The sequence below is a fragment of the Mobula birostris genome, chromosome 12 (assembly GCF_030028105.1).
Source record: "Mobula birostris isolate sMobBir1 chromosome 12, sMobBir1.hap1, whole genome shotgun sequence".
NCBI lineage: Eukaryota > Metazoa > Chordata > Chondrichthyes > Myliobatiformes > Myliobatidae > Mobula > Mobula birostris.
In genome coordinates this window covers 19133087-19148895 of record NC_092381.1, presented here as the reverse complement: position 1 = coordinate 19148895, position 15809 = coordinate 19133087, and the positions used below count along the sequence as shown (strand labels likewise).

The following is a 15809-nucleotide window of genomic DNA, read 5'->3' as shown; positions in this document are numbered from 1 at the left end:
CTGGCAGTGTTCAGGGCTTCTTTCATTATGTCAGTAGCTTCCTCTCAGTTTTCACTACTGTCTCCCGCGTAGAGACTCAGGAGTGCCATTGCACCCAGGTGTAGGATTCTTTATTGCTGTCTCCATAACCACTTGGTTGTATCAGTCAGAGTTGCTAGCCCTGAACCTGGAGGACTGGTGGACCACTCTTCATCTGTCCTCTACCATTTGGCTCTTGGTAGGGTCACCCATCCCAAACAGGTCAAAGCACAAGGCTCGCCAGGTCACTGAGGCACACAAGCCTCCAAACCATGACAAGCTTGTAGTCCCCTTGGAGGACAAGACATGTTGGTCCTGGGAAAAAGTCTCTGGCTGTCCACTTGATTTATGCCTCTTTATCATGTTGCACACCTCTATCAAGTTACCTCAATCCTCCTTTGCTCCAAAAAGAAAAGTCCTAACCCACTCAACCTTTCTTCATGAGGCATGCTCTCTAATCCAGGCAGCATCCTGGCAAATCTCCTCTACATCCTCTCGAAAGCTTCCACATCGTTCCTGTAATGAGGCAACCAAAACTGAGCACAACACTCCAAGTGTGGTCTAAACAGTGTTTTGTAGAGCAGCACAGCTCTTTTAGATACAACAGCAAGTATTGTAGGATGGAATTAGTCTCTTTGCTTGCATCTAGTTTTTCAGTGTTTATTTACTTATTGAGATACAACATGCTATAGACCCTTCCGACCCACCCGGCAATCCCCCCCCCCCCCCCCCGATTTAAATCTAGCCTAATCACGGGACATTTTACAATGACCAATTAACCTACCAACCAGTAGGTCTTGGGACTGTAAGGGATAAAAAAAAACCAGAGTACCCGGAGGAAACCCATGTGGTCCCAGTGAGAACGTACAAACTCCTTACAGGGAGCAGCAGGAATTGAACTCAAGACACCTGTAATGTAAAGCGTTGTGCTAACCACTACACTACCGTTATAATATTACAGACTATAGAATCCACATTGCAAAATGAGGGTTCAGCTGAAGAACACACCTGCAATGAAGTACTGCCCTGGTGTGCTCTTATCTATTTTAACACAACTTGCCATATACTGGCTATGGTGTGAATGAATTTTGTTTTTCTATACAGCAGCTATAAAAACAAAATTATATCCAGTCTCCAAGTATTGAGGGCTATAGAATTTTATCTTAGAAACAGCTAAGGCCACAAATACTTTCAATAGTTTTAGATTGCAGCATTCTTTTAACAATTAATGTTAATATAATAGAATACCACAAATGGATTAAATATTGATTCTTGTTCACCTTACAGAGGTCATCTCCAAAAACAAAAACACTTGACTCTCAGTATAATAAGCCATTACGTTCCCATTGATGGACTTCTCTTGAACTGTTCTTCCATCATATTGCTTTTTGCTAATTATAAAAGTCTTACAAAGGAAATTTAATAACAATTATGTGAAAAATAGTGCATACTTGGAGCAGACTGGTTTAGAATAAGGGTGATACTATTTATTTATTTAGAAGGTTAACCAGCCTGTCCATCCCAATGAGCCCATGTTGCCCAACTAGTGATGTGACCATGGGTAAAGCTCTCCCCACCATTCAGCACATCAACATGGAGCGGTGCTGCAGGAAAGCAAAATCATCTCACTACCCAGGACATGCTCTCTTCTCGCTGCTGCCATCAGGAAGGTGGTACAAGAGCCTCAGGACTCACACCACCAGGTTCAGGAACAGTTATTACCACTCAACCATCAGGCTCTTGAACCAAAGGGGATATCTTCACTCGCCCCAGCATTGGACTGCTCCCACAACCCATGGACTCACTTTCAAAGACTCCTCATCTCATGTTCTCGACGCTTATTGCTTAATTATTACTACTACTTATTGTATTTGCACAGTTTGTCGTCTTTTGCATACTCGTTGAACACTCAAGTTGGCACGGTCTTTCACTGATTCTATTTAAGGCATCCGTTAGTCTTGCGAGACCATGGATCTGTACCTGGAAAGTCTTCACTCTCCAGGGCGCAGGCCTGAGCAAGGTTGTATGGAAGACCAGCAGTTGCCCATGCTGCAAGTCTCCCCTCTCCATGACACCGATGTTGTCCAAGGGAAGGGCATTAGGACCCATATAGCTTGGCACCAGTGTCGTCGCAGAGCAATGTATGGCTAAGTGCCTTGCTCAAGGACACAACACGTTCCCTCGGCTGGGGCTCGAACTCACGACCTTCAGGTAGCTAGTCCAATGCCTTAACCACTTGGCCACGTGCTCACACTGATTCTATTATTATGGATATATTGAGCATGCTCACGAGTAAATTAATCTCAAGGTTGTATATGGTGACATATCCGTACTTTTGATAATAAACTTACTTTAAGCTTGAACTTTGAGCAATTAACCTGCTAGCCTGTACATCCTTGGAATGAAAAGGGGAAACCGGGGCAGTCAGAGAAAACCCTGCAATCACGGGGAGAACAGCTACACTCTTTAAAGACAGTGGCAAAATTGAACCTGGCCCTCTGACACCTTAATAGCATTACACTAACCAATACGCTACTCTATCACCCAAGTGGCAAGTAGAGTCAACAGCTCAAATGTCATGGAAATGCAGAAAATCAGTATTTTTTTCTAAAAAAAAGGATTCTCTCTTTCTGTAGCCCTTCATTCAAATGTAGGTTTTAACACATGCATACTTCCTCAGGAGTCTGCAGAAATTCGGCATGCTTCGAAAACCATGACAAACTTCTATAGATGTGTATTGATTAGCTGCATTGCGGCCTGGTATGGGAACACCAATGCCTTTGAATGGAAACCTACAAAAGGTACTGGATTCAGCCCATTACATCATGGGTAAAGCTCTCTCAACAACCACTGAGCATATCTACATGAAACACTGCAATAGGAAAGCAGCATCCATCAAAGATCCTCACCATCCAGGCCATGCTCTTTTCTCACTACTGCCATCAGGTAGAATGTACAAGTGCCTCAGGACTCGCACCACCACGTTCAAGAACAGTTACTACCCCTCGACCATCAGGCTCCTGAACAAAAGAGGATAACTACACTCATCCATTGAAATGTTCCCACAACCAATCATTTCAATTAAGGACTTCCATTATTTATTGCTATTTATTTATATTTGCAGTTGTACAGTTTGTTCTCTTCAGTTTCTTGCTCTTTCACTGATCCTGCTTACAATTGCTAGTCCATAGATTTGCTGAGCATGCCTGCAGTAAAAAGAACCTCAGGGCTAAATGCAGTGTACACCGATAACAAATTTTACTTTGAACTTTGAGGAAGATTTAAGCAGGACTGATGGAAATATGAGGTACATTCAGAAAGGAGAGAGATGTTGGTTCTTCTTTTATTGGATGCTGGAAAAGAATCAAAGAAAGATAGAAAGACTAGCTTTATTTGTCACATGTACATCCAATCATACAGTGAAATGTATAGTTTGCTTCAAATCCAGTCAGTGAGGATTTGCTGGGTAGCCTGCAAGAGTCACCATGCTTCCAGCACCAACATATCATGCCCATAACTCAGTAACGTTATCCACAAGTCTTTGGACTGTGGGAGGAAACCCACACGGTCACAGTGGAATGAACAAACTCCTTAGACAGCAGAAGTGAATTCCAATCAGTGATTGCTAGCACTGAAAGTGTCTGCACTACCCCCAGACTACTGTTATACTCCTATGCTATCGTGCAGTTAGATAAGACTATTCAACTGTGCTTGTGTTTGGGAGGGAGATCTAATGATCTGTTTTATTTGGATTTGGTAGACTTGTGTGTATTTGCAAAGATTTTTGCTTTAGGTCTGAACTTCAGGCTTATGTTTTGCAAGTGCTTGAGTTTCCTTGGAAAAGCTAAGTGAGTGCATAAACTATTCATGTGATTTTTGCTTCTCCTTACTGCTCAACAGATGATCTGTTCCACCATTTCACAAAATCAATTGTGGTAGCTTATCTGCATGTTTTATCTTTCCTCATTCAACAAGATTCTATTGGGAGGTCTGACAATTCCTTCTTTCATGCACTGAAGTACAGCCAAACTGCTGGAACATTATGTGGGAAAATGAGAAGTTTAGGCAGAACAGAAAAGCAGATTACTTATACAGTAAACACAAGAGATCCTGCAAATGCTGGAAATCCAGAGCTACACACACACACAAAATGCTGGAGGAACTCTTCAAACTTCTTCAAAAGTAGGCATACCTCCAACAGGCCTTGAGTTCCCTTGCGTACCTTAAGTTACTCCAGCATTTTGTGTGTGTTACTTACCTGCATATGATGTAAGCCTAAAATGAATGCTTATGTTCAGAGAAATTCTGGTGACCTTGTACAATAAACAAAATATTAGCAGGCTGGTATAGTGACTAATTAAGAAAGCAAACAGAACATTGTCCTACACTGCAAGAAGGACAGAGTAAATGATACAGAAACCTTACAACAGCATTACATTTAATTTGGCCAACTCCACACCAGGAATACTAGTTCCATGTACAGAGTATGCATTTGCCTTGGACAGTTATAGACAACAAGACATAAGAGAAGAAATGAGGCCATTTGGCTAATCTAGTCTGCTCCACATTCCATCCTGTCTGATTTATGATCACTCTTAACCCCATTCTCCTGCCTTCTTCCTGTACTTTTGACTTTCTTACTAATTAAGAACTTATCAACCTCCACTTTAAATATACTCAATGATTTGGCCTCCTCAGCCACCTGTGGCAATGAATTCCATAGATTCACCACCCAGTTACATCCATGTATCTAATTAACATATAAACCATATGTCGTTGGAATGTGGGAGGAAACCAGAGCACCTGGAGGAAACCCAGGTGGTTATGGTGAGAACAGACAAACTCATTACAGATAGTGGCAGAATGGAACCTGAGACACCGGTGCTGGAATATAATCAGTGTAATTATATTTACATAGAGTTGTATTATACAGCACAGAAACAGGCCTTTTGGCCCAACTTGTCCATGCTGTCCACCAAACTAGTCCCATCTGCCTGCATTTACACTGTATCCTCTAAAATCCTCACCCTGTATTATCCAAAAGTCTTTTAAAAGTTGCTATAGTACCTGCCTCAACAACTTCTTCAGGCAGCTCATTCCAGAAACGTACCATCTCTCTGTATGAAGTAGTTGCTCTTCAAGTCCCTTTTAAATCCACCATGTCTTACCATAAATCTCTTGTTTTCAGTTCTCCCCCTCTGAGGAAAAGACAGACTATATGCATTCACCCTATCTGTACTCCTCATGACTGTACGCACCTCCATAAGGCCCCCCATCCATCTCCTACATTCCAAGGAATAAAGTCCAAGTTTGCCCAACCTCTTCCTGCATCTCAGAACCTCAAGTCCTAGAAGCATTCCTGTCAATACTCCCTGCACTCTGTCCAGTTTAATGGCGTCTTTCCTACAACAGAATGACCAAATCATCCATGATACTCAGAGTAGGGTTTCTCCAATTTCTCGATCACTTCAACACAATAGAACGTGGAAGGTTACAGCTCAGTGGATGCCCTTCGACCCACAATATTGCGCCAATTTCTACTGTAAGAGCAATCTAGTCCTCCCTTCCCACATAGCCCTCCATTATTCTATCATCTATGTGCCGATCTAAGAGTCCCTTACATAACTCTAATGTAGCTGCCCCATCAGCACTCAAGGCAGGGTGTTCCGCGCACCCACTACTTTGTTTAAAAAAAAAATTACTTCTGACATCCCCCCCAATCATCTTAAAATTATGCCCACTCATATTACCCATTGCTGCCCTGGGAATGTGTCTCTGGCTGTCCCAACTCCTAAACTCAATACCCGGAATGATGAAGACCAGCATGCCGAATGCATTTTCACCAACTTGCTTACATATGAAGCCACTTTCAGTGGACTATATACCTGTATTCCTCGGTCCCTATACAAGTCCTACGACAGTTCAACTTTCCAAAGTCTAAATTGAAAATCATTTGACAATCTTCAACCCACATATCTAGCTGATCAGGATCCTGCTGCAGTTTCTGATAATCTTTACTGTCTACATACCATCTATTTTAGTATCAATGAGAGAATGGGGGTAGATTTGATAGAGGTATAAAAATCTAAGCAGGCTTTTTCTCCTAAGGTTGGGTGTGATTTGAATTAGACTTCATAGGATAAGGGTGAAAGGTGAAACACTTAAGGGAAACCCAAAGGGGAACTTTAGTACTTGGAAGGTGATGAGAGTGTGGAGCAAGCAGCCAGTGGAAGTGGTGGACGTGGGCTCCATTTCAACATGTAAGAGAAGTTTGAGAGGTATGGAGGGCTATGGTCCAGGTGCAGGTCAATGGGGATAGGCAGAATAATATTTGGCATGGACTAGATGGGCCAGTGGGCCGGTATATGCTCTATGACACTCTGACAATACTGCAAGGAAGTGCTGCATTATATTAGGATAAAGAGGACTGGACTATGCAAATCCTGCCTTAGTTTAGTTTCCTAAAATACATTACTTTTCATTCATCGGAGTTAAATTCCACCCGCCATTCCCTTGCTCGCTTTCCCAGTTGACCTAGATCCTGTTGTCATTTTAGACAATCTCTTCCCACTGTCCAACACATCTGCAATGCTTGCAAACTTCAACACTGCTCTACTCTGCCTAGCTTCCGTTTAATCGTTTATATGCTATATTGCCTGACGTGGGCGAGCGCGGTTTTTCCACGACCATGATTGTTCTTAGCAAGTTTTTCTACAGAAGTGGTTTGCCAATTTCTTCTTCTGGGCGGTGTCATTACAATGTGGGTGACCCCAGCTATTATCAATATTTTTCAGAGATTGTCTGCCGAGTGTCAGTGGTTGCATAACCTGGACTTGTGAGATGTATGAGCTGCTCATACAACCATCCATCACTTGCTCTCATACCATCACAAGACCCTGATCAGGGAGTTCTAAACAGCTGCTACACCTTGCCCAAGGGTGACCTGCAGGCTAGCAGAGGGAAGGAGCACCTTACACCTCCTTTGATAGACATATCTCCACCCCGTCACCCTCTGCCTAACACATCCCCGGAAATACATAACACACTTCACAGTCTCTGCATAAGAACACAAGTAATAGGGCCATCAAGCTGCTGATCAGAACTGTTCTGTTCACATTACAGTTGTACAGCATGTTAGCGAGGCTGCACTGGGAAAATTAAGTGCAGTTCTAATCACCGTGCTATAGAAGGAAGTGATTAAGCTTGTGAGGGGTGCAGAAACGACTCACAACAATGTTGCTGGGACAGGACACCTTGAGTTATACGAGGCTGGAACAGTTCTTTCTGGAGTGAAAGCGGACGAAGGGTGACTTTAGAGAAAGGCATAGACAAGGGGGATAGTCACAGTCTCCTCCCTGCCCCCCGCCACCAAGTTAGGGGTGTCTAACACTATATTTTAGATCTAAAAAGAGGGGATCAAAATTAAAGGGGATCCGAGAGGAACATTTTTGCACACAGAAGATCGTGTGTATATGGAGTGGTAGATGCACTTCAGGAAGGCAAAGTTGAGCAAACACTCACCAGTCCTCATTGAGAGGTCAACAGTGGAAAGGGTGACCACATTCAAGTTCCTGGGTGTCAACATCTCTGAAGATCTATCCTGTTCCCAACATATTAATGCGGTCATGAAGAAGGCACAACAGCATTTATAGCTCATTAGAAGTCGGAGGAGATTTGATATATTACCAAAGAGTCCAGCAAATTGCTACAGATGTATCATGAAGAGTATTCTAACTGATGGCATTGCTGTAAGGTATCGAGGAGCCACTGCACAGGATTGGAAATATTGCAGAGGGTTGTAAACTCAGCCAGGCCCATCATGGGCACTAGTCTCCTCACCATCAAGGACAGGGTGCCTCAAGGTGGCATCCTTTAGTAAGGACCCTCACCAACCAGGACATACCCTCTTCTCATTACAACATCAGGGAGAGGTACACAGACTAATCACACTCAAGGTTTTAGGAACAGCTTCTTCTCCTCTGCCATCAGATTTCTGAACCGTCCATGAAGACTACCTCACTATCTTTGCTCTCGTTCTGCACTACATATTTATTATATACATTTCATATTGTAATTTACAGTATTTTTACATATTACACCGTACTGTTGCTGTAAAACAACAAATTTCATGACATGTGTCAGCTGATTATGAACCAGATTTCAGGTACAATTCCAATGCTGAAAGACAGGCTCATGAATAGGAAAGGTTTGGAAAGATGTGACCCAAAAGTAGGCAGATAGTACTAGCTCAGGATGGCAGCTTGGACAAGTTGGGACACAGGGCTTGGTTCTATGCTGCAGAACTCTTATGAATGATTTTAACTTTCAGCCTGACTAGGGGACTACTTGTCAAAAGGGGTCAGAGAAGAGTAGACGGGGCCTCTCTCAGGGAAGAGCAACACTTTATATTCCTCTTGGTTACCCTCCAACCCGATGGCATGAATATCAATTTCTCCTTCCAGTGATAGATCTTCCTTCAGGTAAATGGAGCTCGTCAGCCGGGGAAGGCAGTCCATCTAAGAGAGGGAGAGCTCTGATTTCAAACCACCGCTGCCTTGCGGCCATGTCCACTCACGGGAAAGGCTTCGGGAGTAAACCCTGAGGACAAATCCGGAGCTGGAGTCCCTAAGGCCGTCTGACGTTGCCTTCAACCTCACTCTGGCAACTCCTGCGACGACACTGGTGCCAAGCTGTATCGGCTCTTGCCCTTCCCTTGGACAACATCGGTGGTGTGGAGAGGGGAGACTTGCTGCATGGGCAACTGCCTGTCTTCCATAAAACCTTGCCCAGGCCTGCGCCCTGGAACTTTCTAGGTGTAGATCCACGGTCTCGCGGGACTAACGGATGCCACTACCTTCCGGTGAACAATCCCACCCCTTCCTCTATTCCTCACTCTGACCTTTTACTTCTTCTCACTTGCCTATCACTTCCCCTTGGGTGGTGGGTGCCCTCCTATGGTCTATCTCCTCTCCTATCAGATTCCTTCTTCTCCAGCCCTTGACCTTTCCCGCCCACCTGGCTTCACCAATCACCCTCCAGCCAGCCCCCTTTCCCTCCCCACACTTTCTGTCCTGGCATCTTCCCCCTTCCTTTTCAGTCCTGAAGAAGGGTCTCGGCCCAAAACGTCAACTGTTTACTCTTTTCCATAGATGCTGCCTGACCTGCCGAATTCCCCCAGCATTTTGCAGGTGCTGCTTTAGATTTCTAGCATCTGCAGATGCTTGCAGCAGAATTCATAGTTACAAGGCTTTTGTTTCTATTCGTATAGAAGGTATAGGCATTACTGGCCTTGCCAGAATGTAATGCACATCCATAGCACATCTAGTAGTCAGTAAGTGGACTGTCTCTAACTCTGTGGACGTTAAGATAAAAGGAACAGTTTTACAATAAAAATGTTTTCAGTCATAAATGGGAGTCTTGTAGAGGCACCAGTCTTTAAAAGGGGGGTCAACAAATAGGCAAGAGGACAGGATTCTTGATGTTGTAAACAGAAAGCACAAAAGGCAAGAAAATAACGCCATACTATAAACACAAGGGGTTCTACAGAGGCTAGAAATCCAAAATGCTGGCAGAACTCAGCAGGTCAGGCAGCATCCATGGAAAGAAATAAACAGTCGACATTTCAAGCTGAAACCATTCTTCAGGACTGGAAGGGAAGAAACCAAATTAAGGTGGGGGTGCAAATGGAGTATATACAAGAATGTGATTGGTGAAGCCAGGTGGGTGGGCCACATAGGATGAAAAGAGAAACTGGGAAGTGATAGGTGGAAAAGGTACATGTTCAGCACAGCATTATGGGCCGAAGGGCCTGTATTGTGCTGTAGGTTTTCTATGTTTCTATGACTGGAGGAATCTGATTGGAGAGTGGATGAGGGGAGAAAGGGAATGAGGGGCACCAGGGGGAGGTGATAGGTAGGTGTGGAGAAGTCCAGAGTTGACGAGGGGAGGGTTAAGCGTGGAGCCACAGTGGGGAAAGGAAGAAAAGGGAAATATGAGATGGAAACATTGCTGGAAGTTAGAGAAATCGATGTTCATGCCATCAGGTTGGAGACCACCCATACAGACTATGAGGTCCTGCTCCTCCAACCTGAGAGTGCCCTTAGATCAACATATTGGAATGGGAATGGGCAGTGAAATTAAAATGATTGGTCACAGGGAAATCCTCCCTGTTGAACACAGACCAAAACAGTTCCTCAACCAACGTCTGGTAGATTACAATTCAATTATAATTCATTGTTATAATTCACCTGTCAGATCTAATGCTACTCTTGCGCTCAATTCCGAGTAACAAAGAAGAGCATTCAAGCTTTAGTACGCAAGTGGTACCAGGGAGAGATAAGGAGTTATATTCATAGCAGCAGAGATTAAAGGGCATTTTCCAAAGGTTGTAAAGACAAGGAGGATCTTGAGGGACTAAACAAGGGGAAATCTTTACGTGCAGATGTTTCGGTGATGGTAGGAACCAGATCTATCATTAAACAAGACAAATACAACACAAGTTGCTTTGATCTGGGATATGGTGCCTGAATGAGTGACAGAAACACGTGCCATACACGATGAGCTTAACATCCCTAAACCTGCAGCAAAATGTATCATTTTCAACAACAACCAACATAATCTAAGGACGTGCTGCGGACAGCCTGCAAGTATCACCATGTTTCTGCTGCCAACATAACAAGCCCACAACTTACTAACTCCTATGTCTTTGGACTGTAGAAGGAAACCCGAGCAATCAGAGGAAACCCATGTGGTCACAGGGGTGACATACAAGCTTCTTACAGACAGCATTGGGAACTGAATCCTGATTGCTGGCACTGTAAAGCATTACGCTAGTCGCTACACTACCGTGACTTGGTCTACTTGCGCCAGGTGCCTGAAGTCTGTACACACCATCAACACTCCACATAGAACATAAAACATTACAGCACAGAAACAGGACCTTCGGTCCACAATGTTGTGCTGAACCACCTAAAAAAGTATATTGAAAAACCCCTAAAAACTAATCCCTCTCATCTACACAACGTCCATATCCCTCCATCTTCCTCATATTCATGTGCCTATCTAACTATCTCTTAAAAGCCTCTAATGTATTTGTGTCTAGCACCATAGTAGGCGGCATCCACCACTCTCCATGTTTAAAAAAAAAACTTACCCCTCACATCCCCTTTGAACCTACCCCTTTCACCTTCAATGCATGGCCTCTGGTATTAGATCTTTCCTCACAACAACCCAAAACTTTCACCAAAAAGATTAGCAAGTCCGCATCAACGTTCTCTCGCAGGCCATCACCGCTAGCATTGAGGCAGTAGTAACTCTGCACTAACTACAATGAGTAGACACTGCTTGTAAACTACCCCCCTGCCCATATCAGAACCCTGCAACAGACTCTATCTTAAACCCTGTCATGGGAAAGGATTATCAGGCAGACATACATACAGGCTTAACTATGTCCTCAAAGCCACTTTGACTAAGTCACCACCGATTCCTGCGAATCCCTGGCACATAATTGAGAAAGAACATTGAAGCTGTTACGAGAACATGTACAGAAAATGCATGCAAGAGGCAAAAGGAGTGGTCCACTGTGCTATCCACCCATATGTCCCGTCTGGCACTTGCTGCCCCCTCTGGAAAAGAACCTTCAGCTCCCACATTCACCTCATTAGTCAGTTTGGAACCCACAAAATCAAAATGGAAGTCAGTCATCTTCCATCCAAGGGGCTGCCAAAGAGGAGGAAAAGACGGACACAGAAGTCAATAGTAACTCTCAAAATTAGTTTGAACGAGAACACTCGTACTTAGAGAACACTTCTTGGGCTGGAAAAGAGTACTGGAATACCACCACTTGGAGAAGAGTCAGAATAGGGAAAACGTGTTAAATTGCCTTGACAGTTAGTCCTGACGAAGAGTCTCGGCCCAAAACGTTGACTGTACCTCTTCCTAGAGATGCTGCCTGACCTGCTGTGTTCACCAGCAACTTTGATGTGTGTTACCTTAAATTGTCTTCATTTTGTTTTGTATCATTCAATAAAAATTACCCCCAATTTATTACTAAACTTAATAGATCATCAAAAAAAAAACCTCAGTGTGTGTTAAAAAGGTAAAGAACAAACAAAATTAATTCACAGGTGACACTAAAATCAATGACGAAGGTGATCAAAATCATAGGGGATCTTGATCAACGAGGGGCCAAATGTAGGTAGGACTTTCCACAATGAATGATGGTGCCCTGAAGGATGTTGTAGAACAGAGGGATCACAGTTAGACAGGGTGGTAAAGAAAACTTGTTGCAAGCTGGCCTTCATCAGTCAGGGCACTCAGTAAAAATGTTGTGAGGTCTAAGTGCACTGTACAAGAAGCCATTGAGGCCTCATTCCAAGTATTGTGTCCAGCTTTAGTCACCTTGCTACAAGATGTTATTACACTGAAAAAAAGTGATGAAAATATTTACAAGGGTGTTGTCTATAAAGAGGAGTTAGAACTGGCATTTAAAGCCAAGATCCTTCATCAGCACTCTCTATTCATCTCCATAGATACTGCTTGGCCTGTGGAGTTCTTCCAGCATTTTGTGTGTGTTGCTCTAGTTATCCAACATCTTCACAATCTCTTCTGTTTACAAGGGTGTTAATAGGACTTGAGAGACTGTGTTATGGGGAGAGATTGGACAAGGTGGATCTTATTTTTCTTGGAGCATAGGAAACAGAGGTGATCTTATAGCCAATATGAAATTATTGGGTGAATTCACTCAGTCTTCTAACCCTGGGGAATCAAGAATTAAAGAGCACAGGTTAAGGAAAGAGGAGAGATTTAATAGAAACTTGAAAGGCAACTTAAAAAAACAGACAGACACACACACAAAGTAAGTACTGTATGAGGAGTGACCTGCCACAGGAAATGGTTGAGACAGGTTCAATAAAAACATTTTAAAAACAGTTAGACAGGCACACGGATAGGATACAGATTGGAGGGATAATGGTCAAACGTAGGCAGATGTAACCAGCGTGGATGGGCATCTTGGTCAGCCAGGGCCAGTTGGTCTGAGGGGCTTGTGTCTGTGCTGTAATGGACTAGGGTTCTATTAGAGTTTTAGATAGAGGCTTTAAAAACTATGAGATTCTCAGGGTGTTATTGATTTGGTAAATAGATGCAAATGCCAATGTAAATAGTTGCATATTAAATTATACTAATAACTAAATTCTAACATTCCTTTCTTTTCATAAAAAGTACATCAACTTTATAGTCTGAGGTATATATTTAAAAACCAAGCTGTGCTAAACCTCTAGCTAAGCCTCAGTTACAGACAGAGTTAAGAAAACGGGCTCAAATAAAAGTGCATAAATATTTGAAAGAACAAACATTTAAAAAAATGAGATTCTCCTTCTGGGGAATTGGTGTCTGGTGAATGGATGCTCTGCTGAATAAGTTGAAGCATTTGGGCCAATCTTTCCAATCCTGAACTTTTTTTCCTACAGTTTAAGATGATTGGAAAGAAACTGGTCATTTGAACACCATAATTTGATGTACACGTCCATCCTATCCCATTAGCTACTATGTAATACAGCAACTAAAGTGTATGTTCCCTCCAAATAAAATCTACATATTGTCTCCAATTGAGAGAGAGTAGCTATGGAGAATACATGTGCTGGGAATGTGTTTTAACAAGCTCTGACCTACAATTCCTTTGAGAACGCAAATTTGTCAAAACAACTTTTGTGCGACCCTTTTAACTTGTTTTTTTTTGCAGACGAGTCAGAATAATGCAATTTTCTTTAAAAAAAACGATGCAAGCTATTACACTGCACCGTGGATTTGCCAGAATAACACACACACACACACATATACACAGATTTATACAAGGCTCATATACTCAATATTGTAGGACTGGGTCGTTCTGTCCTTAGAATGAAGCTTCTGGACAATTCCTCTCCACAAATCCAGAACATATGCAAACTCAAACATTTAAAAAATAAAAACCGGCTTCCACTTTTCCATTCAGCAGAAAGTGACGCAATTTATTCCTTGGGTCATAATATTTCTCTGCTAAATTCCGCTAAAAAAGATAGTTGGACGAGGATGCGAGGCGCACTGAACCCCTATAGGCACTGCACTACTTGTATACGGTTAGAAGCTGAACCGCCATAGTATGGTGCTTGTCGGCAGGGACATCTCAAGAAACACCACACATTGGCGCCGTCAGGCTTATCTTCTTCCCTCCTTCTTCACTCACTATGCTGGCTTAATGGCAGCTGCAGATTCTGAGAAGAATTCCACGGAACCGGCTCCGCTCTCGCTACCTTGGCCGTGGCCAACAATGGAAAGAGAGGGAGAAAGAGAGAGAGGGAACGGGGTAGCACTCTGCCATGACTTGCTGCAGTATTGGTACTCACCGGCTGCAGAGTGACAGGACCGCCGCTGTCCTCCTCTTCTTCCCCCTTGTCAGTCTGAACGCCAGACTGAGCGGAGCGGCTTCGCTCCGGTGCGAGAGTGGGAGGAGGCGGCGGCGGCAGGGCGGCCGGGAATTATCTCCCCCCGCTCTGCGCCGGGGAACCCTCTCCCTCTGCCGCTTGCTCTTAAATGACGACGCGCTGCCGAGCCGAGCCCTTATTTACTTTCTATTCACAAAACTCAGGCACCCGGCAAACACCAATGGGCTTTGTGCGTGTGTGTATGTGTGTTATACAGAGGTGGGGGAATTACATCAAAAAGACACTCTTAACATAACACAAAGACTTATTGCAGCACCCCTTTGAAATAAAATAGCAGGCTACTCACTGCAATATCACATTAATATAAAGACCATGGCTTCCACGCATATACTATAAACTAAATCGAAAATAAATTATGCATTCTGTTTAATTTCTAGAATCAATTTCATTCTCATATTTTTCTGCGTTTCTAGTTCTACTTAATCAAAAAAAAAGAAACAAAAATTAATCAAGTTTATCATTCAGGCTGGCAGGCAGGCGCGGCAGGACTAGTCAGAACCTGTTTAGGTCGGAGCCGACTGGCTGTTGCCACGTTGGGTGGAATCATCCCACAGAGGGAAGCAGCGACGAGAAAGCGAGCGGGCGTCGTCGGCCCGTGCAGCGGAGCGACACCCATATCCCCTGAATGAATTAAAAGTTTGTTGCCCGATTGGGCCGGGGGGGTGGCAGAATGGGGCTCGGAAGTTAGCCACCATGTTGAAACGCTGTACAGTATTTCATGTACGTATATACACGCATAAACACAGAAACAAGTGCACGCCAGGGAGATAACTTTACACAACAAAAACACCCGCAACTTTCTGGCTTCTTCCCCCTTCCTTTCCAGTCCCGATGAAGGGCCTCGGTTCGAAATGTCCACGCTTTATTCCTCGCTAAGGATGCTGTCTGACCTGCTGAGTTCCTCCAGCATTTTGTGTGTGTTGCTTTGGATTCCCAGCATCCGCAAAATCTCTTACGTTTACGATTACCCGCAACTTTAGTAATAAAGTGACCGACAGATGTATCAGACGCACAAAGGTCAAATAAATGCAAATACCATTTCATACAGAGACAGGAGACTGCAGATGCTGAAGACATAAAATAATTAATCTATATATTGTACGCATATTTTTGAATATAACAGCTATATAAATACAATTCAAGGCAAATTTCCGTATAGCATAAGGCACACAATCAGAGCAATATTTCCTTCTTTGCTTATTTATATAACGACTATCCACCACCCCGCCTTTGAACTTTGCTGATCAATAGTAATTTGCAGCTTCTGCCATTATGCTGGTCCCGCACCGTAATAATTGAACGTTGTCC

At 43.4% G+C, this 15809-nt stretch overlaps 1 protein-coding gene across 6 annotated transcripts in view; it reads right to left on the bottom strand.

The window, feature by feature from the left end:
* Positions 1 to 14607, bottom strand: part of LOC140205767 (volume-regulated anion channel subunit LRRC8D-like) — a 128875-nt gene extending 114268 nt beyond the window's left edge. For all 6 annotated transcript variants that reach the window (XM_072273400.1, XM_072273401.1, XM_072273403.1 and 3 more), the window contains exon 1: positions 14403 to 14607. The gene's annotated coding sequence lies outside the window, so the exon portion shown is untranslated. The remainder of the gene's footprint in view (positions 1 to 14402) is intronic.
* Between the last annotated feature and the right edge of the window lie 1202 nt (positions 14608 to 15809).